Raw genomic sequence first — 27,343 nt, 5'->3', positions numbered from 1 at the left:
CGTTATAAATAGACAGAAGATCATCTGGTAAAAGGTAACTGAGGGGGGAGAGGGGAAGAAAACCCCCAAAGGTGATTTCCATCAGTGTTTCCAGGGTCCACTTCCACTGTTGTGCAATTAAGTCCAATTCAGTTGATACATTGGTTATCCAAAATGGAAAGACAGAAGGTTTATTTTGCTTTCCATTATTATGGGTATGATGAAAGTATCACAGGACCCCATCCCTGATAGAGACCTCTATTGTCTGAGACACAAAGCTGAGTAATAAACACAGTCCCCAGGGGAGATTCTCAGCTGGTGTAAATTATCACAGCAATTAATGTGCTATTTTGAAGTATGACAATTTACAACAGATGATAATCTTCCTCCTGGCCTGGAAGAATTACTGATTTTAGCACACGATTCAATAAAGCTAGCTACAATTGCAAACCGCCGTGATTTACATGCTCTGCTAAAAACCTTCTTTGCCACATGCCTCCGAGTTAAGAGGATTAAGTGCAACATTTAGGTTCTCCTTCTTCCTTACAACAGACACCTGTTGAGCACCCACCTTCCAGGTGCAGCTGGCAGTTTTTAGGCATTGCTCTTCAATTGGAGAGACGTCTCAGCCCCCCTGTAAGGCAGCCTGGCTGTGTCCTGGAGGTCTCACCCTCTGTGTGCTGTCTCACTGCCTGGTGTCATGGGAGTCTGTTGCTCTGGAGGTGTGGGGTTTTCCAGTTGCTGCCTTCAGGAGCCTCTGAAATGATCTTTGGAAATGGGATGGGAATGCAGACTTTGTAAAGCAGCAGGTAAAGGTGGTGTGTTTCTGCAGCTGCGTTGTGGCCTGAAGGATGAGGAATGATGAGGTTAGTAGGAAACCCTTCCTGAGCCCCCTCCTTGGCACAGTAGCTGCCACCACTGGCTTCTCCTTGCCTCACAGGGTATCCTCATTCAGCACCTTAGGGCACATGAGCCTTTATCTGCTATTACTTTTGTTACCCCGTTTGGACTTTGGTGCACGTAGGACATCAACATGATCTCTGCCATGGCTGAAATACTCCTGTCTCTCCAGGAGCAAAGATGAAGGCTCTTGAAGCACTATGCATTTTTTAAAGAGATGCATACAGAGCTTCCACAACATCTAAAGGAGGAATTTCAGGATCTGGCTGTGGATTTAGGCACCTGAATTATCTAAGTTCCTCTCTAGCAAAGTGAATTTTTTTTTTTTCCTCTGGGGGGTGGGCTGCTATTGTTCCTTCTGTACACATATATCTTTACACCTATGAATTACACTGTGAAAACTCACAAGAGTGAGGACCCCTCACATGTACTTTACATCTAGCACAAATAGGCACTAGGTTGAATCCTGGCTTGACTTTTTTTTAGCCTGGAGATGTTCCAGATGCTGCTGCTGTTACACATGTGCAATGGAAACAGGATTTCTTTATCTGGTTAAGCACTCTTGGATCCTGCAGGATCTAGACATTACTGTTATAATAATGGTTATGGTAATTTCCAGGGTAGGTGATACATCTATCGCTTAATCCATCTCTTCTTTAATTAGACAGCAAGCATAATATCACTATCTGGAATAGAAGGAGACTCAAGTGAGATCAGTGTTTTAAATCTAAAATTCAAATTATCCTTTCTTTTGTGAAGATGGGGGGGGGTGGTGTGGGACTGTTTAAAAATAACAAACTCCAGTGATTTACGTGGTATCCTCTTGTCTTATCAAAAACCCACAGATTCAAATTGCAGAGGCTTTAGTGGACCCAATGGAGAAAAGTCTTAAGTTTAATCCTGCCAGGCGTTTTAAAACCATGAGACGATACACAGCACAGATTTTAAAAGGTAAAATGAAATGCTTAATCTTCATCAGTTAAAAAAGGGCCACTCCAATAACACAGAAGATTATGTAGCTTTGAGGAGAGGGTTTAAGTGGTTACTGCAACCTAACTAAACTGGGATGGTGAGAGCTGGGAACAGGAGACGTGAGAGGGGGTTTTGCGTTTGATTCAACGTTGGGGGGTCAGCGCATGCAAAATCTAGACCTGAATGTGTAAGTTGAGTTCCTGGCTCACTCAGGGCCCTCTTACACAGGAATGGCCCAAAGTGCTTCAATAACTCAAAAGGAGCAGGACGAGCTGTGTGTGTCCCTGCAATGCTGACGCAGGGGGCCAAAGCGGTGCGGGGAGCTGACTTGGCCAGTATGGCTTGTACAATGATGGATTGCCGGTCACGCTCTGTATTTCTGTCGTATTGCCTTCATTTTAATTTGCAGAAAATAGTTATTCCGTAAAGGTTTTGCAGCTAATTTTCCTGGTTCAAGAAGCCTTTCAGGTGCTGGCTTAGAGATCTCCTGCCCATGAGCTGGGGCTCTGCAGACTTGCCTATGTCTTCTGGGTTAGTAGTAGTAGTATTATTATTACTGTGCACTTGGCATCAAACCCACATGAGCTGCTTTCTCAAAAAGGCTTAGAATAGAGAATAAATCACAGTTTTTGCGCGGGGGGGGGGGGGGGAGCGAGCGAGCAAGTCAATCAGTTTAAAATTTCACCCAGTTCTAGCTTGCAGGTGCTCTACTAGTGCTGTGTAACTTTTTATTCCATGAACTTTTAACAGGACATGTTTGAAGCTGGGCTGTGGCTGCAGTTCATCCTTTCCTCTCTTATTTTTCACCGCTGTAAACTTTCTTTCAATTTAAAAAAAAAAAAAAAGTACTTTCTACACCCAAATCAGTGTTAGACTCTGAGTGCCTCTGATGCAACAGGTGGTTTTAAGAAGAAAGAGGCTTGCATTTAGGGTATTTTTAGGTGATTTGCAACATAACAAGTGGCTAATGTCTGTGGTCTTAAATGTGAGTGGCAGGGGCTTGTCACTCATAAAGCCTTATCTGAAGCAGAAGATTTCCTCCATCTGGAGCTTCTCTGTTCTGCCAACTTATCCTGCTGCGGAGAAGGTGTAAGGGTTGGATCGTTAATTAATAATATCCTAAGGATATTGTCTTAAGCCAGTGCAGTAAAACAAAGCACTGATTTATTGAGTTGTTTCTTTTTTCTGCCTTAAAAGACTTTAACAAACTCTCACACACAAAAAAAACCAAACCCCAGAAGGCTTGTTGCAGTGGCAAAATCTAGACATAGTGAAACTGCTGCATGTGCTGGAGGGTGGGGGAAGAGGACGAAAAACCCATCTTTCTTCCCCCTCTGCCAAGAACAGTGTATATAAAACAGCTAAGCTAGTTTACAAACCCCCCCCTGCAAACTAGGCCAAAAGCAGCATGCAGTGCTGCCTTAACAGCAGCCCCCAGGATGTCCTATGTGGCCTTGGTGGGCCTGGCTGGGACAGACATGTCCAGTCAGGGTCAGTCTCTGCAGAAGCTCTGCTTTCGGAGGAGATGTGCAGGTTAATACCAGCCATGGACCTTCCCTGCCCCCAGCCACCCCTTTTTTTTTTTTTTTTTTTTTTTTTAAGGGAACTGCTTTTAATTTATATCAGCTTAACTCAGATCAAAATCGGGACTGGTATGTGAATAAACCCATGGACCACTGTCCTGATGGGGTATGAGTTTGTGCCCTTTTACTTAGACCTGCTTGCATTCATTTCATACACCAGCATAATCATCTGGCATATTAGCATCCAGATGAGGGTATTAAAAGAGGAAAATTAACATGACGTATCAGAGGTGACATTCAAATACAAAGTCCCCATCATTTTCTCAACTCAAATTCTGCAATTACAAAAAAATGAGCCCATTACGTGCTGGAGGTCCTTTCAAACTGCAGGGCAGCCTTGCAGGCAGGGAGCGTGGCAATAACACAAGCCGCACTTTGTGTTCAAACAGTGTTTGACAGCATTAAATATAACATAGGCTCATCTAAACTTCACTTCTCCATTCAGGTGCCTGACAACAGTAGTGGTGTTGTTTTATTATAGATTGAAGTGCGTTTTCCTTTGACTGGCTTTTCTTTCCCCTTCAGAGCACACTGGAGAGATCTAGACATGCTTTTTTTGGTGTATTGAGACAACTGGGGGTATTTTCTTATCTCTCGTGTCTTTCCCACGGCGTGAGCTGTCCCCTGCAGCTGGCCGTGGGGGCTCAGCATCTCTGTGGCCCTGTCAGGGGCTGAGCCCCCTGTTCCCATTTTGAGGGCAGCATTGAGTATTTGGTGAGTGGCGAGAGGCTGTTTGGAGGGGATGAGAAATGAAGGTGCAACAGCTCTGCCACAGTGGTGCTATTGGACTTTTCACACAATCAGCAGCGGTACGGAGCGGAGGGAGGAGAGGATCCAGGGGTTGATCTGGCCGCAGGTTAATCTATCCCGGCAGCAGGGCTGTCAAGGTATCTTTGCTTAATGGGACCCGGAGATAATTGGATTTAGCAGTCAGGGCCAAGCTGCGAACACTGGGGCGAAGGGGCTGGTAATTGGGATTTCCCCCTGGAGGGGGGTCGGGGTGTCTGCCTGGCTGGGAGGTGGCCGGGGACAAGTCCTTGCTACAGCCCCTCTGCATTCTGCAGAGCTTGGGGTAACGAGCCAGAACCCCCAGCTCCCTCCTCAGGGTGAAATTCCTTTCGGCTCCCCCTCATCTCAGATGACTTCCCCCCCCACCCCCCGCCACCCAGTGGTTAATCTCAAAGGAATATTTTAAGAAAAAAATCATATTGATACAAAATTGTTTTTTTCTTTTTTAATTGTAGTCTTATACAGCATTTTGAACCATCCTTAGGAAATAATAAAAGTTACAGAAGTCAGACTGACAAGAAAAGATGAAACACAATTATACCAAAAAGTAATTTAAAATGCAAATTTGCCGGAGAAACTGCAAACCCCTAATTGCGGTGTTCTCTCTTATCGTCGCTTCAAAAGCTCTGCGTGCTACCTTCCTCCCTCCGGGAAGGGCCTCAGCCGCGGCTGTGCTGCCACACTCTGACCTCTCCAGTGAAATACGGGTGACCCGAAATAACACCGGGAGGAGAGAGGGGAAGGAAGGGGCTGGGGCGCCTGCACCCCCTCAGACTCGGCGGTCCACGGCTGGTGCTCAGGGAGGGATGCCTGCCCCACTGACAGGGGTGGGAGCGATGCTTTATAGGGCAGAGGCTGTGAACGTGTAGGTCTGGAGAACGCTAACCTACTGCATGCACCTTCGGGTCAGTCTTTAATGGTGAAAAAAACCGTAATTGCACTTTAAGAAAAGTTTAGCTGAGAAATTTGAAAATACTCTAGCTATTGAGATGCCTTTGCACAGAGCCTGGTAAGCGAAGACCTAACAAGAATATATTTAGTTGTTGAGCAAAACATTTGTAGCTCTGGAAAGTTGTCCTCGGGGGCTGAAATTCCCAGTTGGGCTGTGTAGCAGACAGCACTGATGCACTGCACATACCACCGTGGCCTCCTGGCCAGCACCTCACCCCTCTGCTGAGGGCGGCCGGAGGCAGAGGGGCCCCTCTGGTGCCCTCTCCCCCAGCTTGACGTGCAGCCACTGTCAGGCGTTACGGTAGAGGTGCCAGTCTTTGCCAGCTGGCGTGTGAATGTGTGGTTGTGGTCTGGCCATCAAAGATGTCCTCAAGGACATCACGGAGGCAATTACGCCACATGGTCTCCCACAGGCTGGCCTTTCGTGAACATGCCTAAGCACTTTCTGAAGCCGTTTGTACTTTAACCTTTGCAGTAACCCTGTGCAATTAGTCCCCATGGTTTTACCCTGATTTCTTGGGTGGCCTTGGAGGGTCCTGGGCCAGGCTTTGGGCTCAGCATGTCCCAGTAAATTCAGAGAAATTGGGTATTTCTAACCTGTTCAGCCGTACTGTGGCCTTTTCTGCTTGTGGTCTGGGCCACTTTCTATTTAATTGTGCTTTATATATGAACTTGAGGTGCCCTGAGGCTTTCTGATTACCGAAAGGCAGTGGAGTAATTTTGGAAGCACTGAGTGCTGTGGGAGGGGCTGACACCTCCATCTTCCCTGCACAGGCTGCCCAGGGCGGTGACAGCCAGCAGGGTGGTACAAGTCACCTGGCATGTCCCCACCTGCCATGGGACCGCAAGGTTTGCTCCAGCACAGGAGGAAACAGCAATCACAGATCTCCGCTCAAAGGCACCAAGCAGTCGGGGACCTCTGGCCAAAATCAGAGTCACAGATGGGATTTGCCAGCCTCATGCTCGCTGCATTTGCAGGACACGTATGTTTCCCTTTCCAGCCCCTCCTGTGCTGTAGGGTGCTGTATCTTTGCCTGAAATTCTGGCAAGGCACTGAGCCAAAGCACTGACTTTGTCTTTTCCCAGGCAAGGTTTCACAGAGACTGGGGCACTTCTGGGATAACGGGTAGGATGTCTCTCTGGTGCTTGCAGGTGTCTCGAGCTGTGGTGGGTCTGAGGGTGCTGGGGCGGGAGGTTTTCCTTGTGCCTCTAACCCAGCAGGGCGCTAATGCGAGCAGTGGAAAAGCCATGCCAGGGTATCACCTTTTTAATGGTCCTAGCTGGAACCCAGAAAGGAGTGTGTGGAAAAGGGAATGAAGGCAGGCATACGACAGCATTTCCACTTGCACAAAGAGCTCAGGAAATAGTCAAATGGGTTGCACTGGTTCAAACACTCAGAGAGTCCCACTCTCTGTTTTGCCTCTTTCCCGTTGCAGTACGAGTGGCAGAGCCAAATCAGCCCATTTGGTGACTCGTGGCTTAGTTTAAACCCACCTCCATCAGTAACACAGGCTCAGATCCTTGCACTGAAGTGCCTGAGCTGCATCCTGCTGTGCCGGAGTCCAGGGTGGGAGCTGCAGGATGACGAGGGGTTGTGGGACCATCTTCTGGGCACCCCTGTGTAGGACCTGCTGCTGCAGTGGTTGCTGATTGCTGCTTAATTTTGTTTATTGTTGCTCTGCCTTTCACAGGATCTGGTCTGGTTTTTAGGGCTGCATCCTGCACGGCTGTTCTTCAGCCACATGAGGCTGAGTTCCCTCCGTGATTCCCCACCAATGGCGTACCTAAGCACAATGAGGGCTTTGCAACCTCTATGCTGGCTCTCATGGGATAGATTTGTCGCTGGAAGGCATCAGGATGCTCTAAAACAGTGAGGAAGGGGGTTCCTCAGGGTGGCTGCTGGCATCTCCTCTGGGCTTGCATGTGCAGAGGGACACTTGTGGCACAGCCAGTCCCATGCTACTTTGGTCTGTGGTGGAGAGGGGACAGGGCTTTGCAGGCAGGCTGGCATGTGTATTGCTATCCAGGCTGCTCTGGGTAAAATGACTATTGCTTGGCACATCCAGCTTCATTTAACTGTGTGAACAGCTTGCTCAGCAGGTACGGTGCCAGCTGGACACACGGTCACAAATGTAAGCACAAGGAAGAGGCATTCGCATAATCCGAGAATCAAAATCTGACTCTTAAAGGCCAGAGTGTGTTCTTTTTCTTGAGCTGAGATATACATTGGGATCTTGAATTATTAATGCAGCCTTGTGCTGGAGATATGTATTAGATGTGGAAATTTTTGGTGTTACCATCTGTTGGTGACCTTTTTGAGTTGCATTTTGCCGATCTCATTGACTTGATCAGTACTTTATTGAACAAAGTCTCACGCTTTCTCTGGAAATACTTATATAGCACTACTTACCTTGTGACCTAATGACACAGTTTAATTTGGGACATCATTATTATTGCTACTGTTACTGTGCCCCTAAAGCCCTGCAGCATTGCCTGGAGTCCTCACTGTGGAAGGGCCAGCCAGGAGGGTGGCAGCAGCTGGTTAACGGAGCTTAAAGTAGCAAATTAAAAGTTTCAGAATGAGCTTCCAAATGTTATTCCTGCCCTGAGCCTGGGTTGGATGTTATACCCATTCAAACACAGGCATCACCCCAGTCCTGAAAGCTTCTAATGGCTTTCATCCAAAGACCTCGGAAAACTAACCACAATGCACAAACACTAGTTAAAAAGCTGTTTATAAAGCCAAAACATGGGGCATCCTTAGTTCATGTAGATGGTTGAAGGCAACAGACACTCACTCTCATGCTAGCTGTGATATGACTCTCAAATTTTGGAGCTGGAGGTTGGGCGCTTACGTGCGGTCAAGGGAGCTGCAGCTGCCGGTTGTGGCTTGACAGCGGCAGAGCTGACTGAAGATTATTTATTTCCACATAGCAGAGCCATAATGAAAAACTTCTTGCCTCAGACAGGCTCGGTGCTCACCTGGCTCCTTCTGCACTGATGGATGGGAAAGCGAATGAGGTTTTACTTGCCTGTGGAAAAAAAAATCCGCAAAGAAAGCCAGCCTGAGCTCACCTCGTTGGAAGGGCTGCAGGGGACTTTTAAAGCCATTTTTGGGGGTAGGGCAGTAGTGAAGTAATTATTATCTGAATGTATGCATACAGTAAAATGGGTATGTTTTCTAAATGGTCTCTTTTAAAGGAAAACTGAGTAGTAAGTAGGAATGCTTCCCTGCAGGCTGGCAGAAGGACACAGTTGGTATCGCATGTTTTAGCAGCTGGCATGTTAATGAGGCCATTTTTATTGAAATGAGCTAAATACTATTAACATTTGTGGACCCCCAACTGATTTCTGAAGCATTTATTGAACTTCAAAAAGTGCTTCAAGAATCAATTAAAAATAATTTTTTAGATTTGATAGAAAGAAGACCAAAGAAAATTGTGCCGTCACGTTTATGTTTATCTGAACAGATCTTACCTTTGCGTCATTGACTTTAAACAGTTTCCTCTCTTTTTTTCCTTTCTGTGCTCTAAATAACACTGAAAAATATCTCTTTTGAGAAAGTGATGAGGTAGTTTGTAGCCAAGATGATTTTGCTGGTGTGGGTTCTCTCCTGCGCAGGAAGATGGTCGGTGTGTGGTTGAAAGTGAATATATGGCTCTGTTATACGGTGATTGCGCTTGGCCACTTTTACCAGTGAACTTACAGTGTATTTAAATTATTAATTAAAATATTAAAAAGTTTTAGAAAGGAAGAAAGCAATTAAGAGCTGTCTGGCTTGGTGTTGCAGGAGGGGTGGATGGCAAACGGTGCTTCCCATTTCTCCTCTCCCCAGGCAGATTCGGGGGAAATCCTTGAGCTTTGATGTGTTTTGGGAAGCCTGAGCAGCCAGCTCTGGGAGCAGCGGTGAGGAGCCGCTTGCCATGCCAGTGGTTATCTGGTGGTTCAGCATGCCCAGCCCCATCATGGCACAGGGAGGTGAGGTGCTGCCAACTCCTTAGCTGCTTCCCTCAGTTACATGAGAGCTGCAGCCAGCCCAATATTTAAAGTGTTGTGACAAGCTCTAGTATCTTCAAGGCAGAGTCAATTATTCAGTGCTAAGGTGAGGGGCTTGTTAGTAAAGACAAATGTTTAAAGGAAAAATCAAGCCACGTTCTTGAAAGCGACATTAATCTAAGCAGCGTGTCAGCCCGCAGATGCCAGTGGAGTCATTATCCCAAGCTGAAACAACAACTGATGCAATTTTATTTCCCTCGTTTTGTACTTTTTTTGTCACAGCAGGTATTCATTGCCTGCAAATACATGTAATGTTCATCAAAGACAGTCAAAGGTTGCCCTGAGCCTTTATGGTGCATTAGGGCGGCAGGAGCCAGGCACGCTGCGGCGGCCGAGGGCACCCTCCGAGCGATGGGCTAACAGTGTCCCGTGCAGGCGGGGGCGAATCCAGAAAAAGGGATGACTAACTGGTTTGTTGAAATAAATCTGAATAAGGATGGCCAGGCCATCCTCTGGCCTCCCCCGGGGGCTGCAGGGGCATAGGTGCTCGCTGTCAGAAGGACTTTATGGCCAGAGCAGAAAACCTGCTCATCAGGAAGGCTCTCGGGAAAGCAAGTTTGTGCACTGAATACTGTTGGAGGGACTGACACAAAAAACTGGAGTGGGAATTTTAGTCCTTACCCCAAGTGCATCTTGCCTATTTACTAATGAATCCAGCCTGTGGCAGAGAAATGCTGTTGGCTCCATTTAGCAGCTCTGAAGAGGAAGGCAGAGCGTTAGAGTATGGTCTACTGTTACGTACCAAAAATATGGGCTGTTAGGTCTGCATGCAGCCTGCGAGACCACAGTGTGCCACAAATGTGCAACCGTGCAGCAGCTAAAATGAGCAGCGTTTCTGTACCCATTCCAAAAGGTTGTATCATTGCTTCTAGTTTTATCTCATATCTAACCTGACAATTACTGGCCACTAGGATGATGATTTTCCTCATTGGTTTCCTTTGAAAGAAAAAAAAGACAGCAAAACAAACCCTCAAAACAAGCCAAAAGATCCCGCAATGGAAGCACAGCACGTGCAAAAATAAACCAGTAGGGAAAAAAAAAAAAGACTACTTATTGTATAAATATGCCTAGAAGTGGTTGGGTTTTTTCTCATTCGACTTGAATCCTTTCCCAAACTTTAAAAATAGCCTGGTCGGAAGGAAGGAGAAGGAAACCAGAAGAAACAGCCTGTCACTCTGGTGCCTTTAATAGCAAACCTGTGCTTCCTCAAGCCACCAGGCAGTCATCCAGCCAGCACTTAGGTGGCAGGAGCATGACACGCAAGCGAAGGAGGCCAGAGCTCGCCAAGCGGTGAAGGAAGGCGCTTCTCTCACCCTTAAATGCTGGAGACGAGACACGTAAGCCTGGCAGGCTGGGATGGCGTGGAGGAGAGGAGGCGGCGAGCGGCTGCGATGTGGGCTGGAGCTGGGCAGCGGCATGGGGAGGTGCAGGCTCATCCTGCCAGCAGAGAGTAATGTCCCCCACCTGCTTCCTTCACCCCTCCTTGTTGATGGCGTCCCCTGCGTGCTCGTGCTTCTGGCTGTTGGGGGTAACGGCGCGACACTGGAACAAGCCTGGTACACTCTGCATGGAGGTTTTGGGGACCTAGATCATGGCTAGCAAAGTCAGCAAACTACAGCTGATGTAGGAGAAATTACTCAGTTTACATTTCTTCACTCTTCTGAGTCCAGTTTTGTCATACAAAAAAGAAACATGGATGATGCCGTTGCCTAAGTTAATTACTAAACACTGATCTTCGTTATTTAGCCCTGTGGCAAAATCTGGTTTACCTGCTTGTTGTCTCTCAGGCAGCACAATTGCTTCAAGCTTCATCCAGGGAGGACTTTATCCTTTTACCATTGTGAAAATCGCGGACTGTTTCTCAGTGTGTGAGACAGCATCCTCGATGAAGTGCATGCTGACTTATCTTCTGTTGGGCACAAATACACATGTGAGCACCCAAGGTGCACTTCAATTTCTCACTCTGTTAGCCCCTCTGTGAATGATCTCTGTATTTGTATTTTGCATGTATTTAAAGAGTCCAGGGTCAGTGTTCTGGCTGGCATAATTTGACCTCTTTTCATGAATACCGCTGTCACTCTGCTGATGTAGCACAGCTGTGGATCTTGATCATTCTCTTTAAAATACAGATTCAAAATACTCTTAAAATGCTTTATAAGTACTTTCTGAATAACCAGAAACTCTCTTCCAACTCCTTTTTGCTGAGGTTCACATTACTCACTCAATTTGCAGGACAGGGGCAGTGTGCAGGTAAGCTTGCTAAACGAGGGCCACAAGCATCACCATGGCAGAAATCAATCCAAGATGTGCTTGTGGCTGTGCTGCAATTTCAATGCACAAGTAATTAACACTTTTAAGTAAAAAGCCCAGCTGAGGTGTTTGGTGATAAAGGCAATGTTCAAAAGCTCTATAAATTAATCCCTGGGTAGGGCTGGGGCTCCCCAAGCCCAGGGGCTGCTGTGGGGCTGGAGGCTGGGCAGGGGTAAGGGCTGGCTCCAGCCCCAGCATCGTGCAACCAGGCACAAATCCAGCAGGTTATTGTTTGTTGGTTTTAACGTTGCTTAGACGACTTGCGTAGGTCTCTTTAGATGCTGAATGGTTTTATGGCAGCTGCTGCCTGGAAAGCTTCATGTGCCAGGGCCCTAATCTTGAAATAGTCATTTAGGTGATAACTTTTACTAAGATTAATAGCTCTGTTCAACTGGGATGGGATTGTTCCCAGTTGTTAACTGTGTGAGAGTTTGCTGGAAGATGATGCAGCTGAAGATCTGAAGTCAGCAAGAGGATGTGATAACTGATAGGTGTTGGAGGAGGCAGAAAGGATAACTAAGATGATGGCATTAGTGAGACAAGATTTCAGTTTAATTCTTCTTACTGCCATACAGCTTCTTTCCTATAGTTTATTCTTGGTCCTATTTCTGTGTTTTTTCTTTCTATGAGTCTCCATTTTCACCTGTTATTGTTCAGGGAAATCCACCTCATCCAGTCCCTGGCTGTCTCAGTGCCTTTGCTGCTGCAGGGAGGTCCCTGCTCCTCTGCCCAATTTGGCCACGAGGAGCACCGGCAGTGCCTCCGTGGGAAGCTTTGCAGTTTGGATGCCGTTTCACTTATTTTTAATGTTTTAAATGAGAACACGTACTAGTGGCAGGGACCTTGCCCACAGGACTGCGCTACGCCAAAATGAGTGGAGCCAAATAGCGTTGGTTGCAGCTCCCTGTCCACACCATGCTGCCAGATTCAAGCAGCATTTGCTGAAGCTGGGTGAGCACTGGGTGGGATTGCTGATTCTTATACGACACAGGGAGAAATGTTAAAATGCGGGGACTGGCTCTTGCCTACAGAGAAAGTAGGTGGCTGCTGATGAGCAGCAAAAAAACATTAATTGCCGTTTATTGCCTGAAAGGGCAAATAGCTGCTTTCTCTGGCAAATGAGAGCTTAGAGTTGGCGTGGGTAAAGATTATCTTTCCCTGCTGCCTCCCGTGCATGAGGCTGTCCCTGGGTGAAGGTCGGGGAGGGGAGGGTTTGCTGAGCAGGGAGTGACCTGTATGAGGACTTGAAAGGGGAGATACCAGAACAAACGTCATGGCCAAACCTCTCCCCTCTGGGCTTGGCTTTGCCTCTCTGTTCGCTGGGAAGGTGTCTCCCTTTCTGGGACAGACAGCCCTCACCGGGCGTCTGTGATGATGAAGAGCTGGAAAGAGCTACTGAGATAGTGAGCTCCCTGAATGCAAGAATAAAAAATGAGCTCAGATGGGAGCTAGCATCTCCGTTACTACTCACTGGGTGACAGCACCAGCCTCGGCTGCTGTACACAACCCAGAGGCTTTAACTCAAGGTGACTTATTCAGGAAATAACATTTTCCCTCTCTCCCCCTCCAACCATTCCTCTATTCCGAAGCGGCGGTGCCCTCTCTGTCTGCTCGGCCCTTCCCCAGCCCAGCACACGGGAACACCGGCAGCCCGAGCTTACCTCCCTGCCCGTGCCTGCTGGCGGCTTGCCCAGGGCAGCAGCAAGGAGCCGGGGGCTCCCCTGTAGATGTGCGAGGGAGGCGACAGTCATTTCGGGGAGACTTGCCCAAAACCAAGCAGTCTTCTTGGTATGATGCTGCCGGAGTCGGCGTCGCCGCGCACGCGGTGCTGCGCTGAGCCCCTGCTTTTTCCAGTCGCGCTCGGTTGTGTTGAGGAGGCGCTTCTCTGCCTCCCTAAAAAAACCCAAAAAACAAAACCAAAAAAACCTGTGAGATGGAGAAAGGGTGTTTTAATGAAATGGTCAAATGAAAGTGTTTTCACCTGAGCTCTGCTCTCTAATTTCACAGTGTGGTCAAAGTGAAGAAACAAAAGGTCGGATGTTTTTAAGGCTTAAATAATTAATTTTTACTGCAAACAAGGCATAAAGGCTGACATGGGACCAGACCTAACACTGCCTGAGTAGCAGCAGGTGCCATTAGATGTGTAAAACCAGGGAAACTGGGACTCTTTGAGGAGCTGGTAATGGTCTGCTCATGGTAAAGCTGGACACAAAATGGGCGTTCAGACACAAAATCAGTGCAATTAGTAAAAACAACTCTTCTTGCAAGCTCAGCCTTTTTGCAAAAACTGCCTATATCATCGCCTCCCACTCATAATGAAAAATACAAGGGGCCTTTTCTGAATTACCTGACTCTATTTCATTTATATCTAAACACCTGAAACCATGTGATGGTGCCGTAGCCTTCTCCAGAAAAATGCTGCTTTAAACAGAAACCTCTCTGTCTGTAGAACTATAAAAAATGTATGATTCTGTAAACACGAACTAAAAGGGCTGAATTTATCCTTCCTGAAACTTTGATAAAGCTGATGCTATGGTCTGTGTCTGTGTGAATTAAATCAGCCTGAACGGCAAGGGAGCCAACTTTATACTAGATTATCGCAAATGTTTGCGGATAGTCCGCTTTGCTACCAGAAGCGCACTGCTGTCGTGCAAATTTTAAGTACCGTGTATCACATAAAACCAGAAATAGGAAGCTCTGTTTTGTTAAGTGACTGCATATCAAGTATTTATTATAAACACCCGGCTTTGTGAGGCATTGGGAAACTACGATCACTTACATTTTAAGAGCTGGCTTGCAGACCAGCAGTCTCTAGGAGAACACAGAATTCAAACCTTGATTTTGCAATGGGGTGGTTTAAATGGTTAGTTTTGGTGAATTTTTGCTGTTCTTGATTTTAAGCAAAGTTATTGTTCTGCTGCTGTCTCTTCAGGAATTGTGCTGCTATTTTTTACTTCCCTGTGAATGGCAAAAACATAAAGCAAGCTGGCATCAAGGATTGTGCTTTATAAGAAAGGAAAGAGGAAAGATAAAATGGCTACATATGGCAATATGGACAGTTTCCAACTTAATGGAAATAAAAGAGTCTGATTTTTGCAGCATATACCGAGAATTGAACTGTATTTTTATGCAAATGCTATAGAAAATGCAGCTCAGCAAAGGCTGTTTTCCTAACATTGGCTGGAAAGTATTTTGAGTGCCTAAAGACTTACATTTTCCACAAGAACTTGGTGAGAAAGAATATAAAGAGGTATTAGAGCATCTAAAAACATTATGCCTACCACAGGGTTTTTTTGTTTTTTGGTTGTTTTTTTTTTTTTTAAATCCATGTTTCATCTCAAGAATCAGCTGAGGAGGAAATACTACTGAGCATTTAACAAGCCTAAATAGTGATTATTCCTTGCTATTTTGATTTTTTATTTTTTTTTTTTTTTAAATGCAGATCAAGAGCAATTTGTTTGTGGAGTAAAACACCAGAAAAATGGTGTACGTCTACACAGCACAATCCAGCCCTGAGGGCAGCCACCGGAGGTACTTTAGGTGCAATATAGCTTTGATAGCATGGAGCTTCATATATATCAGAGGGGAAAGGCAAAGTATGGCAGCACGGCGCTGGTGTGCAGTGCTAATTCATCTCTGCTACTGAAAGGACCCAGCTTCATCTAGGTACCTCTGTGTTGAATGACACTGTGCCACATCGACTGAAAAACTCATTGCATGTGGCGAATAAGATAGTACCACTATTAGAGGGAGCCCCATAATCTAGAAAAACCTTTGGGACAGGGTAATTGGCACACACCTTGGGGTATGGATGAGCACGGCTCAGAACGAGGATGCTCCTTAGAGAAAGAGCTGAAGGACCTGAGCCCCTTTACTAGCATGGGTGGGATGGGCTGACTTCCGATGCATTCTGTTAATGTGAAAATAAATCATGCGGTGTTAAGCCTGGAAGTCTGTGCAAGGTATCCCAGGGAGTCTATCAAAGAAAAACTTCTAGAATAAGTCTGAAGGAAAAGAACTTGCTATTATGGTGTCCCAATAAGGAGAGATAAGGAGTTTTAGGCTGTCTGCCTGTCACAGTAACTTCTCGATATACCTGTTTGCCATTAAAGTTAATTGTGACTGAAGGAGACCGTCTCCTGCTGATAGGCAGAAAGTGGCAATATATAAGCATAAACCAGATGGAAGAGTGGCATGCTAGAGACCTGCCAGAGGCGGGGGATAGGTAAAATATAGAGCTGTATTTAGGACTGACATTTGTTTTATAAGTGGCACAACAGGAAGGCTGGAGGGAGCGGGCGATGCCATTTCTCAATTTGTGCGGGCGAGGCTGGTGCCATTTGTGTAGGGGAGGGTGGCCGCAGAGAGGCGGTCAGATGGATTGCAGAGGCAGGGTGTAATTTCACCTGCGGATGCCAGGGTGGGGGCTGTACCAGCCATACGGGCTCCCAAGACCCACAACAGGGTAAGGATTTGTGGGAACTATAAAGTCACTGTAAATCCCTGGCTGCGAAAGGATCAATACCCAATTCCTACACCAGAAGATTCATTCACAGAAGTTTTGAGAAGGGGGGAATTCACATCTCCAGGTTGGTCCCAGGTCTTCCAAAAGGATCTGACGGTGAACATACCCAAGGGGCTATTTACAAACATGACATTAACCCTCAGAGTGGCCAATCCATACGCCACAGGATGAGGGGGTAAGAGCTAGCTGGTTTTCTGGATAATGTATTAATTAATGGGATGAGCTCAGAGAAGCGCTTCTCAAAGCTGGAGGAGACGCTAAAGAGATTGCAAATATATGGCTTTACTATTAACAGAATTAAGCACATTTCACTTCACCAGACTTATTTGGAGCACTGTATAGGTGCAGAAGAAATCTGCTTATTAAAAGGGAAAACAAAAATTACTAAGAACGTACCAGTACCACAGAATACTGCTTCTGGTCACATTAAACTGTCATAGTTTAAAAGTTTGCTCCAAATATATTAGCTTTGATCAGCTCGATGTCTGGCTTGTTTAAAAAAAAAAGCTTCATGCAGAAGAGTGAAATTAGATATTTTGACAATCAAATAGCTTGAGCCCTTTGATAAATTCTATTCTTTAGCATTAATGTTAGTACCTCTACTGGAAGGGCTGGTTCCTGTAATTTCAAACATCTATTAAGAGATGAGTAAAAAAAACCCCATACCATTATCTTACTGAACATTTTCAAAACTGGCCAGCATTCGTCTTAATACTGCTTTGCTTCCCTCCTTTCACTACAAAAACCTTTTGTCCATCATTTGCGGATAAATGCTAAAATGACCTGTTGAGATGAAAATATTGTCCTCATCACCAATCCAAAACTACTGCTAGAAGCACTGAGGGTGAGAATATGCATTTCTCCGCTGGCAGAAGCCAGATAGCAGACACTGAGTTTTGTTAGATAAGCATTTTACCAAAATATTTTTTAGAACAGACCCTCAAAAATGCTTTCTTGTATTTGGGGGGGTTTGGGGGGGTAGGGGAGAAAAGCAGTTCAGTGTATATTTTCTATTCTACAGACTTTTTCTTAATAGCGCTATTGTTCTGGAAACAAGAAATAAGTCCATTTTGGTTATAGGACTATAACCATAGGGATGGCCACATCACATCACCGGTGGCTAGCTTAAGCCAGAGCGCTTTTAGAAAATTGACGTTTTCCTCTGTTCTTTGCCGAGGGAATACTAGGGACAATAAAAAAAGCTTACAAAGAGACACACTGCTGTAATTACCTGAGTAGCACCAAGAGACTATTAAATTGAAAAGGAGGCAAAAAGTCGTTTTGCGTGCCTGCTGCTTTACCCCAGGGTAGACGCAGGCAGCAGTTTGTGTCCTCGCAGCAGGTCGTCGGACTTGCCGGGGCAGGACATGCTGTCACCCGGGGACGTGTGCCATGCCACCACGTGTTAATTTTGGGGGGGTAGAAAACCCGTCGCTTTCACTGCTGGCCGGTGCGTATTGCCGGTGCCAGCACGGGATGTGCGGGCAGGAACCTGTGCTGTAAAACAGCCCAAGCGCTTCATGAAGCAAAATTTGCTGAAACCAGACCCAGCCGACCACAGTCCTGGGCTGCCCACCCTGCCGACAGGACCAGCCAGGTGCTTCAGAAGGGAGACGGTGGGAGAGACCTGCTTTGGTGCACTGCTACAGCTTCCCTTGGCTCACACAGGTCAGCTGTGCAGAAACAGTCCCCAGGTATTTCTGACATAACACATTCCCCGTGCTGAAATCAAGCAGACTCAAAATGTCTGACAATGGAAAACCTCCCATACGGGTTTCCGCTTCCCCCATGTAACGCCCGAAGTTTCTGCTCGGGGCCAATGCTACCAGTATGCAATTGGATGGGACACGGAAATTTGGGAAAAGGCATGGTAAAACAGATTTTGGTGCCAGTGACTTATTAAGTAGAGGTTAAAGGGGGTGCAATGAAGAGACACACTGATTAATGGTCTAGAGAAAAGCTTAGAGCAGATGTAATATGTGGCTCCAGAAATTAATACAAATGGCTTCATCTTTACAGATTTTTGTTGTGTCAGAAAATGATAGCCAAGGAAAGGAGAGGAGGGAAAGGTGTGCTGGGTCCCAGAAGGAATGAAGAACAAGAGAAAAATCAGACATCAGGTTCCCTCCCTGATGCTCAGCACTGACCACTGTGAATTCAGAGAGCTCCTCCAAGGTTAGGCTTGTGATTTATTTTTCTATTGGGGATGTCATTCGGGTAACGTACAAAGGAGAAGCATGCTGTATTGACAAGCTGTGCTTTAAAGCTGCTGATTTCCAGCTCGGTGAGTAAAAAGCATCTAAGATTTTGTTCTTCGTTTCAATCATGATTATGGCACAGTGGGGGCTGATGGTCCTTCTGTGGCTGCTTCCTCACTAGAGTTACTGGTTTTTAACTTCTTTGTGTATATCAGCCACCTAACTGTTTGGAAACAGCTTATAGAAATGAATATGAAAGATAACTGCAGCAATCTAAAAAAAACTGTGTAGAAACTAATTGAAAAAGTGAATTGTAATAATCTCCTTTAGATTTTTGCAACGGGCAGAACAAATTACTTAAAACTGGTAATGTTCTTCACCAGAGACACAGTACCTCGCTCACTCAGAAGACAAACACCCACATGCCTTTAAGAGGCAGGTCCCTAATGGACCATGGGCGCCCACCCTTCCCCACAGTGTGACCGCTCGCTTGGGCACGAGCCATGGTTTGGTCCAGGTAAAGGGATGCTACCCAGCTGATGGCCCAAGGGGAACCTGGCCAGATATTGACTTTGTTGGTTTGTTGACCTACGGGCAAAGGCAGGAGAGGGTCTCTGTCAGGTCCTCTGTGCTCCAGGTTTGGTGCATGAGCGAGGGCTGGGGGTATTCCTTCCCCAAGGGCAGCTCTGGACAGCCCTTTGCATCTTTCTTTAAGGGCTAAGCCTTGCAAGATGTTTATACTCCAGCTGCCTGCTTTTACAGTCTGCCACAGTTTTCTCCGACGTGATTCAAAAAGGAGAAAAAATGTCAGATTGTAATGCTCAGCTCACTCTTCCTAGAGGGATGAAAATTTGCTCCTTTGGAGGCCATTAGTATTGCCAAAGATTACTATTTAAATGCTTATCTCTTATGGACTGTCCCTGTAAGTCTCAGAGCTGTCTGCACCTTTACCACTGCCAAATCACAAGCTGAAGGGGAAAGAGAGCTTTCCTTGAAGGTCTAGCTATGGGATTCATGTGATTAAGCCAGATTCTCATTTTCCAGTGAAAAAGTAAGTTTCCAGCTGCTGTGATTGCAAAGAAAAGGTTGAAAGTGTAAGCCCTAAGCAGGCAAAGCAAGAGAAGCAAATATAAAGAATACGAGGGTTTTTTTCATTTAGTCCTATGTTTTGAACTACTCCTCCTTTCTCCAGGAGGCTGATTCATTCTTTCAAATGGATTGTGCTGGCAATACTGTATTTTTCTGTTCCCCAAGGGATAACTTCAGAGCTTTTCTTTCAAAACCACTTTGCCCAGTTTAGACATCTCTTAGAAAAACTAAATGAGACAGAATTTGTAAGAAAAATTAATGATCTGCTACATAAATTTTTCACAACTTCGTACACGGATGGAGTGGGTTTGTAGAATTACAGAATTGCAGTGACTAATAATAGTAATAAAGTGTCTGATTGTATTATGTAGTTAAAGACAGTCATAATACTCTCATTGTCTTTGCCGTTTTCCCACTCCTTGCTGTGACATCAGCCCATCCCAGACCATCACATCCTGCTCATGGCCGTGTCTTTGTTGATAAATAATGAGTCATTATACGCTCTGCTCTGTGACTCCCACAGCTGTATTGCCCAATTTTCCTCTCTCCAGAATGAAATCCCCCTTTGCAAGGATTTAGTATGCCTTTAAAACAGCAAAGTTTATCTGGTGACAAATGTGCACTTCAGCAGAAGGAGGAATGGATGAAATAAACTTCTTTCTGGGTGTTTGGTACCTGGAGTAGGTTCACCTACTGTAAATGATGTATTTTTATTAATGATAAAACCCCACCGCCACTTTGCACTGATGGCACAATCCACTGCATACTGAAGCCGTCATTTCCATGGATTGTCCCTGCAGGGCACACTCGATCCAAAGACCCGAAGAGCTCTGCTGCTACACAGGCATCAAAACTCTGCATGAAATATTTGGATGCTTACATGTAAACAGATACACATGGAAGTTCCATGTTTTCTCCACAAACACCAAACTGATTTAGTAACCCTGAAATCAAAACTTCTTGCTCTCCAGCATGCTGCTACCTACACAGCATATTCAGGAAGCTCTCCTAAAAAAATGGATAACAAAACGTATTAAAAAGTGCAAGAAATAATTGTAATGTTTTCCAAAAAGACAATAATACGCACCCTTTGCTCTGACACTGAGAACATTGAAGAAGTACCATGAGCAGCCTGGCACTCTAAATAGCTGATTTGCATAGTTGGGAGGTAGTTGTTTTCTTTCATTTTAATTTAAAAGTATGATCAAGCATGTGGCATAACAAACTTCTAGCTCTGCAGACCTGCTGAACTAATATGAATTTCTTATCAACAGCCAATGTGCAATCCAGTATGCCTACTTTGTACAGATGAGTTGGGGGGGGGGGGGGGGAAGATCCAAAGGTATAACAGATCCTCAGTGAGGCAAGACATGCGATGCGTTTAGTTTTTCCTTCCTCTGTTGTAATCTGTTATTTTGCAACTCACCCTTTCAAAGCGTGAGAGATCAGGTGGCCTGGGGAGTGGCAGCGAGAGTATTCATGGATAAAGGAGGGACAGCTGAAAACCAGAACAAAACATGTGGTCCCTGGGGCTGCTTTCTGGATGGATGGATGGCCTTCAACCCCTGCTTACATCTCTGTTGCCATGCCCTCCCTTTGCTTTCTCTAGATTGAGGGCCCCAAACCCCAGCCTGTCAGCTGCCAGACATATGCCGCACATAGGCAGCGGCCTGATGTGGAACAAACCCTTGGCCAAAATCTTGGCCGTAAGTCTTGCTCTGCTGGTGACCCCCCGTGGGGCTAAAGCTGTGTTCCTCAATGGCTTTCCACCCCCTTCCCTGTCTGTAAGCACGGAGGTGGTAATACCCATCCCACGAGCGTGACGTGAGATGGTCAGGTATTGCATGGGTGTGCTGCTATCAACCAATATCTACACTTGCAAAATGGTGCATACTGGTGTTCGGGGGGGTTGAGTGGGGGTGGTTTATTGATGCCCACCAGCTCGCTGGCAGAGCCTGTGTCGCATTGAGCGTGCCCTTCCTCATGGTCTGGCCTGCAGAGCCTCCTCATGGGCATCTCTTTTCCACTAGACCGAAAGTGATCTGGGAAAGTCCCGTCTTGAATCTCTCCCAGAAGGATCCCGAGTGAAGCGTTCTCACCCCTGCCCATTCGCCGCAAGCTGGCCTGGGGCAGGTGCCAGGACGCCGCTCTCACCTTGCCAACAAACCTCCTGCAGAAATTAAGATGTTTTGACTGCAACAAACCAGTGCATTTCACTGCAAAACAACTCTGTTGACTGCTTGTGCACCTGTTGCTTTCTTCCCCATATCACAGTCTCCTCCTTTGGGTTTCTGGGGGCACCATAAGGTCCTGCTTGTGGTGCACCAGGGATGGCAAACCTACAGAAAGGCACCCCCTATTCCCTAGCCCCATTTAAGAGCCTTTCTCGTGCAGAGGAGGGACAGGATTTAGGCAGAGAAGCGCCCCTGCAGCTGTGCATGGGAGATGAGTCAACTGCCCATTTGCTGCCTCTCTCTGTTCCTTCTGATGTATTTTTGGGTGGAGGGGATCACAAATTTGATTTGTTAAATAGGTTTAAAAAAATGTAAATGATAATTATAAAATTCCACGAGTCTTTTTTTTCCATGATAAATTTTATGTAGCTGGCAGTTAAAATAAGTGATTACCCCATAAATACCATTTTAATAGCCTAGTCAACGGTGTAGCCTCTGCTGTTCTGAGATTTTTATCTCAGAAAAGGGAGGGAAAATCATATCCTGTGGATTTATATTGCTGTAGCGGCTGCTGCTGCTGCTCGTTACTTGCTGAGTAATTTGGGGGGAATGTATTCCTCTAACACAGGCAGCCGCAGATGAGTGAGCATGGATGCTGGTGGGGACTGGCCACCCTGCGCCGACGCAGCCAGCTGTGCCCTGGCCGGTGGTGGTCCTGGCCGGCACATCGAGTGCTCCAGCTGACGCTTTTGGGGTAACAACCCAAAAGCCAGTCATTTTCCAAAGCCAGTCATTCCTGCACACAAGCACCATCCTCCTCTATCAGCAACGGCCGGGCAAGCCAGGACCCTGCCAACATCCTTGTCGCTAAGTTGGAGGGAGATGAGTTTGATGGATGGACGATTTGATGCATAAGGAATTGGCTGGATAGCTGCATCCAAAGAGTTGCAGTCAATGGCTCAATGTCCAAATGGAGATCAGCAACAAGGGGTGTCCCTCAGGGGTCCGTATTGGGACTGGTACTTTTCAATATCTTTATTAATGCCATAGCCAGTGGTGTTGAGTGCTCCCTCAGCAACTTTGTGGATGACACCAAGCTGAGTGGTATAGTTCATTCGCTTGAGGGAAGAGATAACATCCAGAGGGACCCTGACAGGCTGGAGGACTGGGCCTATGTGAACCTCATGAAGTTCGACAAGGCCAAGGGAAATCTTATTGCGGCCTTTCAATATATAAGGGGGGCTTATAAGAAAGGTGGAGAAAGACTTTTTACCAAGACCTGTAGTGACAAGACAAGGGGCAACAGTTTTAAACTGAAGGAGGGTAGGTTTAGATTGGACATAAGGAAGAAATGCCTTACGATGAGGGTGGTGAGACCCTGGAGCAGGTTGCCCAGAGCAGCTGTGTGTGCCCCCTCCCTGGAAGCGTTGAAGGCCAGGTTGGATGGGGCTTTGAGCAACCTGGTCTAGTGGAAGATGTCCCTGCCCATGGCAAGGAATTGGACTAGATGATCTTCAAAGGTCCCTTCCCACCCAAACCATTCTGTGAGGGGGGCGTGGGGCGCCCTCAGATTTCAATTAAAAAAATCGTTAAAAACCAAAACAAACACAAAAACGCCCGATTTCCCAGCAAGGGGCCCGCGGCGGCCGTCCCCGCAGGCAACCTGCAACGCCGCTGCGGCCCGCTGCCGCTACGGGGGTCCCGGCCTGTCCCCCCAGGGCGGGGGCAGCCCTCCCCCTGCCCGGGCTCGCCGCGGCGGCGGCCGCCACCGCCCCTGCGCTGGGGCCCGGCCGGCAGCGGCGGCGCCGCCGGGGTGCTGCGGCCGGGGCGGCGGCAGGGGGCGCTGCGGCCCCGCCGTTGCGGCGGCGGCGGCGCGGGGGCGGCGGGAGCGTTGATCCTAATTGGAGCCGACGCGCGGCTCCTCCATAATCCTCCGACATCCCCCCGCCGGCTCGTAATTCCTGGGCGGGCGCTGCCGCCGGCTCCGCGGGGGAGCCGCCGCCGCCGCCGCAGCCGGGCAGGTGTTGCCGCCGGGCGGGTCGCGCCGCGCTGTGCCGCGCCGCCTCCCCGCCGCGGGGGGCCCGGCGGCCATGTTGTCCCCTGGCGCGGCGGCGCTACCGCGGCCGGCGGCTGTAACGGCCCCGCTCTCCAGCGGCGTGACGAAGCAGAAAGGTGCGGGGAAGACACCCGCCGCCCCCGGGGGTTAATAATTAAGCGTTTAAAGTTCCTTTATATTTTAATTGGCGCACGTAGCCCAGGTGTTGCGCCTGTGAGCGCTGGTGGTGCTCCCGTACAGGCGAGAGATGGCGGAGCTACCAGGCAGGGAGCTCCCGGCCCCCCGACAAAGCCCAGCCTCCGCGCCCAGGCCTGCGCCTCCTTTCCTCGTCTCTCCGCGTTTCCCTCCCGCGCCCGGCCCCGCCGCTTCCCCCAGAGGGGAGGGTGGGGAGTGCCTCGCCCACCATGGCGCTGCCCTCCCAGGGAGCTGGTCTTTGTCCCCAGCGAGGGGTCATGGCACCCAGGGCTGGCCAGTGGCTGGACTGGGGGCACTACAGGAGCCCTCTTTAAATAAATTGAAGGCTGGTCATACCATGCTTGGTGCCTCCCAGGCCAGCTGTGCTCCTACACTGTTCTGAAGTCAGTATTTTGCTGCAGAGACTGTTTGTGGCTGGGCAGTATTTGAGGGAAAAGCACCGAGCAACTGGGTCAGGACCTAAACCCACGTTTGTGTAGGTACCAGTACTTCCAGTAATAACGCAAGTGACTTCTCAGGTTGCATTAGAACTCTTCCTTTGGTGTAGGCGAGGAGTTATGGAGTTCAGCATGGCCGCTGGTCAGTAGGAGAAGCTGCCAAGTGCCCTCTCTTCCCTCCCATCGCATCCGTCCGGGGGCCTGTCTGAGAGGTAGAGGTTTTTTGCTTGATGCGCTCCCTGAGCGAAGGGTATACATTGATTTTGCTCCTGGGCTGTGCGGGGCCCCTGGACCTTGCACAGCTCATGTGCCAGGAGCAATGCAATGTGTGCATGTGTTTGGGGGATGGGAGAGAGATACCAGGGGCTACTGGCTCCCAGTCCTGCTGTTCCAGGCTGATATTATCAGATAAGCACTATGTGTCTCTGTATTTGTGTAGGTACTCATTTTTTTCTGTCCGTGTGAGCACACAAATTAGTCTTGCTAGGGAGTGCATGCTTCTGCAGGTTTGCCAGAAGTGGAAATATGAATTGTTCAAGCTCAGTCTTAAAGGTTTGGACTCTAAGGTTGTTTCCACCCTCGTTTTAAACAGTTGTAAATCTAGAGTTAACTCTGCTGAAGGAAGAGTTATGCGACACAAAACCGTTGTGCATGTCTGTGAACAGATACAGCTGACTGTCGGAGAAATAAAAATAATGAAGTAGCGGTGAAAAAGCTGGGCACCTTACTTTCAGCCATAATAAGCAGAGTTTCTGAGAAGCAGATGTTCTCCCTCTTGCAAGTGCTGGTCTCTAGCTGAACATAGCTGAGAAGGCAGTGAGGTTCGCTGAAGCCTGTGTGAGGCATGAATGTATATACAGGCTTTAATGATGTCTTAGAGGCAGAGTCCCCGCAATCTGATCCTTAGATGCAGAATTACAGTATTAGATACACTGCCAGACATGTTATAGACATGGATTGGCTTTACAGGGATCTGCCTTTGCATGTCTCCTCATGTGTGCCATAAGCTATTAAAGCAAGATTAATGGATGTATTCTTCTGTAGCTTTGTTCTCTCGGGGCAGATTTAGATCCCTAGGTGGGTCCTGTAAGCACTGGTGCCATACATTACACCTGCTGATTGCTAGTGCAGTAGTGTAACATGTAAAGGGCTCTTTCAGGCCTTTACAACGGGTAGTGGTGCCATTTTCGACAGGACTGGGCAGCTCTACTGCCCAGGGTATTATTGTGTATTAGCGGGATTGATGAAGGTTTCTCCTGTCCTTTCACTTTAACACGCTCGCTGATCCCAGAAAATAGCTGTGTACTGAACTGGGACAATGCTTCTCTGACCTTTACAGGAGCCCGGAACAAGCATGAGGAGAAACTCTTTACCTAGTCTGCTCCTCTGTTGTTTCTGCATTTGGACTTGAGGTAAACCTGGCCTCTAAGAATACTCCATTCTTAAATGCTTCTGTTTTTCTTCTCGTGGCCACCTAGAAAAGACTGCTTATCTTAAGCTTTAAAGAGGTTTGCTTTACAGGAGTTTCTAACTGTTTTCTGTATTTAAATAGCTTTTCTGTTTCTTTGCATTGACTTTCTTCCCCATGTAACACCTGCGTGCTTTCTTCTCTGGTATCTTACAGTCACCTAGAATGGAAAGCAAGGATGTATTTATTTATCTTTGCTGTTACACTGTCAAAGAACATCCTGCATTCCCCAACAAGAATTTTGTTTTCCCATTTTGTGTGTTTACTATTGGATCTTCACTTGTGCTCCCAGCCCCTGCACATTTTAATACCTTTTTAGCTATTCTCTTTTCAAAATCCATCAAGTTTTTGTTTCCTCCCCCCAGCCCCCACCTTTACCTTCTGGAGTTCTTTTTGAATTTCTTTTTCATTCTGTGGCTGTTTGAAGTCCTGGTTCTGCTTTGTCATTGTGTCTTCCAGCTTCTTCATGTTGGCTGTCAGGTTCCTCTTCACAGCTTCACTTTTTAGCCATTCCCCTCCTGTGCAAAGCTGCTGGTAAACTTTGAAAGAGCTTGCTCTCTCTTCTAGTTGTGCTTCTAGGGTGTTTAGTTTGCCCATGCCCTATAGACTTCAGTTTGGAGCTGAGTATTACCTGGAGTTGGTCACTGCAATGTGAAAGGTTTTTTATTCTTCTTTTGAATGTTTGCACTTGCAAATGCTGAACAAGCTGAGTGTCAACCTGGGAGTGGTACATCTTCTGTAGTGTTGCTGCTCAGGGGTACAGGCTCATACTCCTCTAACACATATGCAAGTGCTACACTGGTTTCTGTATTCAGTAATTGTGTCTTTCTGTAGCTTTAATAATTTGTCCCTTAAAGCCTTGGCTGTCTAGGGAAGGTCTGTGAAGATGGGTTAATAAACAGTGATTTGCATTGTGGTCTTGTGATCCAAGGCAGCAAACTCTTCTGTGGATACTAGTTGGCAGAATGTAGCATAAATATTGGCCAGTGCCTTGTTCTGCATGTAACATGGGTCTGGAGGAAAGAGGTTTAAACAAACATTTACTTGTCTCCTACCGTCTTCAACAGTGACTTACATACAGTCTTAGTGACTGGACTTTATGATTTGGGATTGACCTGGAGACTTCTGAGTCTTCCCCACTTTTGTCATTCTGAGCAATTTTTTTCCAGTTCTGGTAAATGTACACTTATATATCTGTTTTCTCTAGTAAATGGTATTGCTCATATTTACCAGGGGCAGTTCTACAGACTTCTGAATTTGTTCCTTTTTGTCCTTCTGAGCAAATTTCATTCTAATTTTGGTGTATGTATTTATGTAGCAGAGGGTATCTGTTCATATTTACCAAAGTCAGTTCAGCTGCAGAAGCTCCTGAATCCAATTTAGTTCGTTCTGTGGAAGTAAAGGAACCAGCTACCAACCCAAGCAGTCCTCATAGAGCTGTTGGATAACTGATAACCAGAGTGGTTTCCAAGTGTGCCCACTGCCAGCCACGCACGTAACAAGCTACACAAACTTATGGGAGTGTGCTGGTGGTATCTCGTGGACTTCACTGCTACCAGTGGAATCCATCTGTACCTTCCATTTCACATAGGCACTGCAGCAGGAGCAAAAAAAAAAAAAAAAAAAAAAAAAAAAAAAATCAGCTTCTGAGTGAAGAACTG

At 47.0% G+C, this 27,343-nt stretch overlaps 1 long non-coding RNA gene across 2 annotated transcripts; it reads left to right on the top strand.

Annotated features, from left to right (window-relative positions):
- Positions 1 to 694: 694 nt before the first annotated feature.
- Positions 695 to 18,130, top strand: LOC127016191 (uncharacterized). 2 transcript variants are annotated; one of them, XR_007766449.1, is made up of 4 exons: positions 695 to 845; positions 1,725 to 1,830; positions 14,983 to 15,071; positions 18,085 to 18,130. It is a non-coding gene; the product is annotated as an uncharacterized LOC127016191 (long non-coding RNA). The 2 variants fall into 2 exon arrangements; XR_007766448.1 differs by lacking the exon at positions 18,085 to 18,130 and having other exon boundaries at positions 14,983 to 15,424.
- Positions 18,131 to 27,343: the final 9,213 nt, after the last annotated feature.

This window comes from Gymnogyps californianus, chromosome 4, assembly GCF_018139145.2.
Source record: "Gymnogyps californianus isolate 813 chromosome 4, ASM1813914v2, whole genome shotgun sequence".
Taxonomy (NCBI): domain Eukaryota; kingdom Metazoa; phylum Chordata; class Aves; order Accipitriformes; family Cathartidae; genus Gymnogyps; species Gymnogyps californianus.
Note: the sequence above shows the minus strand (reverse complement) of the source record. Positions and strands in the feature narration are given on the sequence as shown.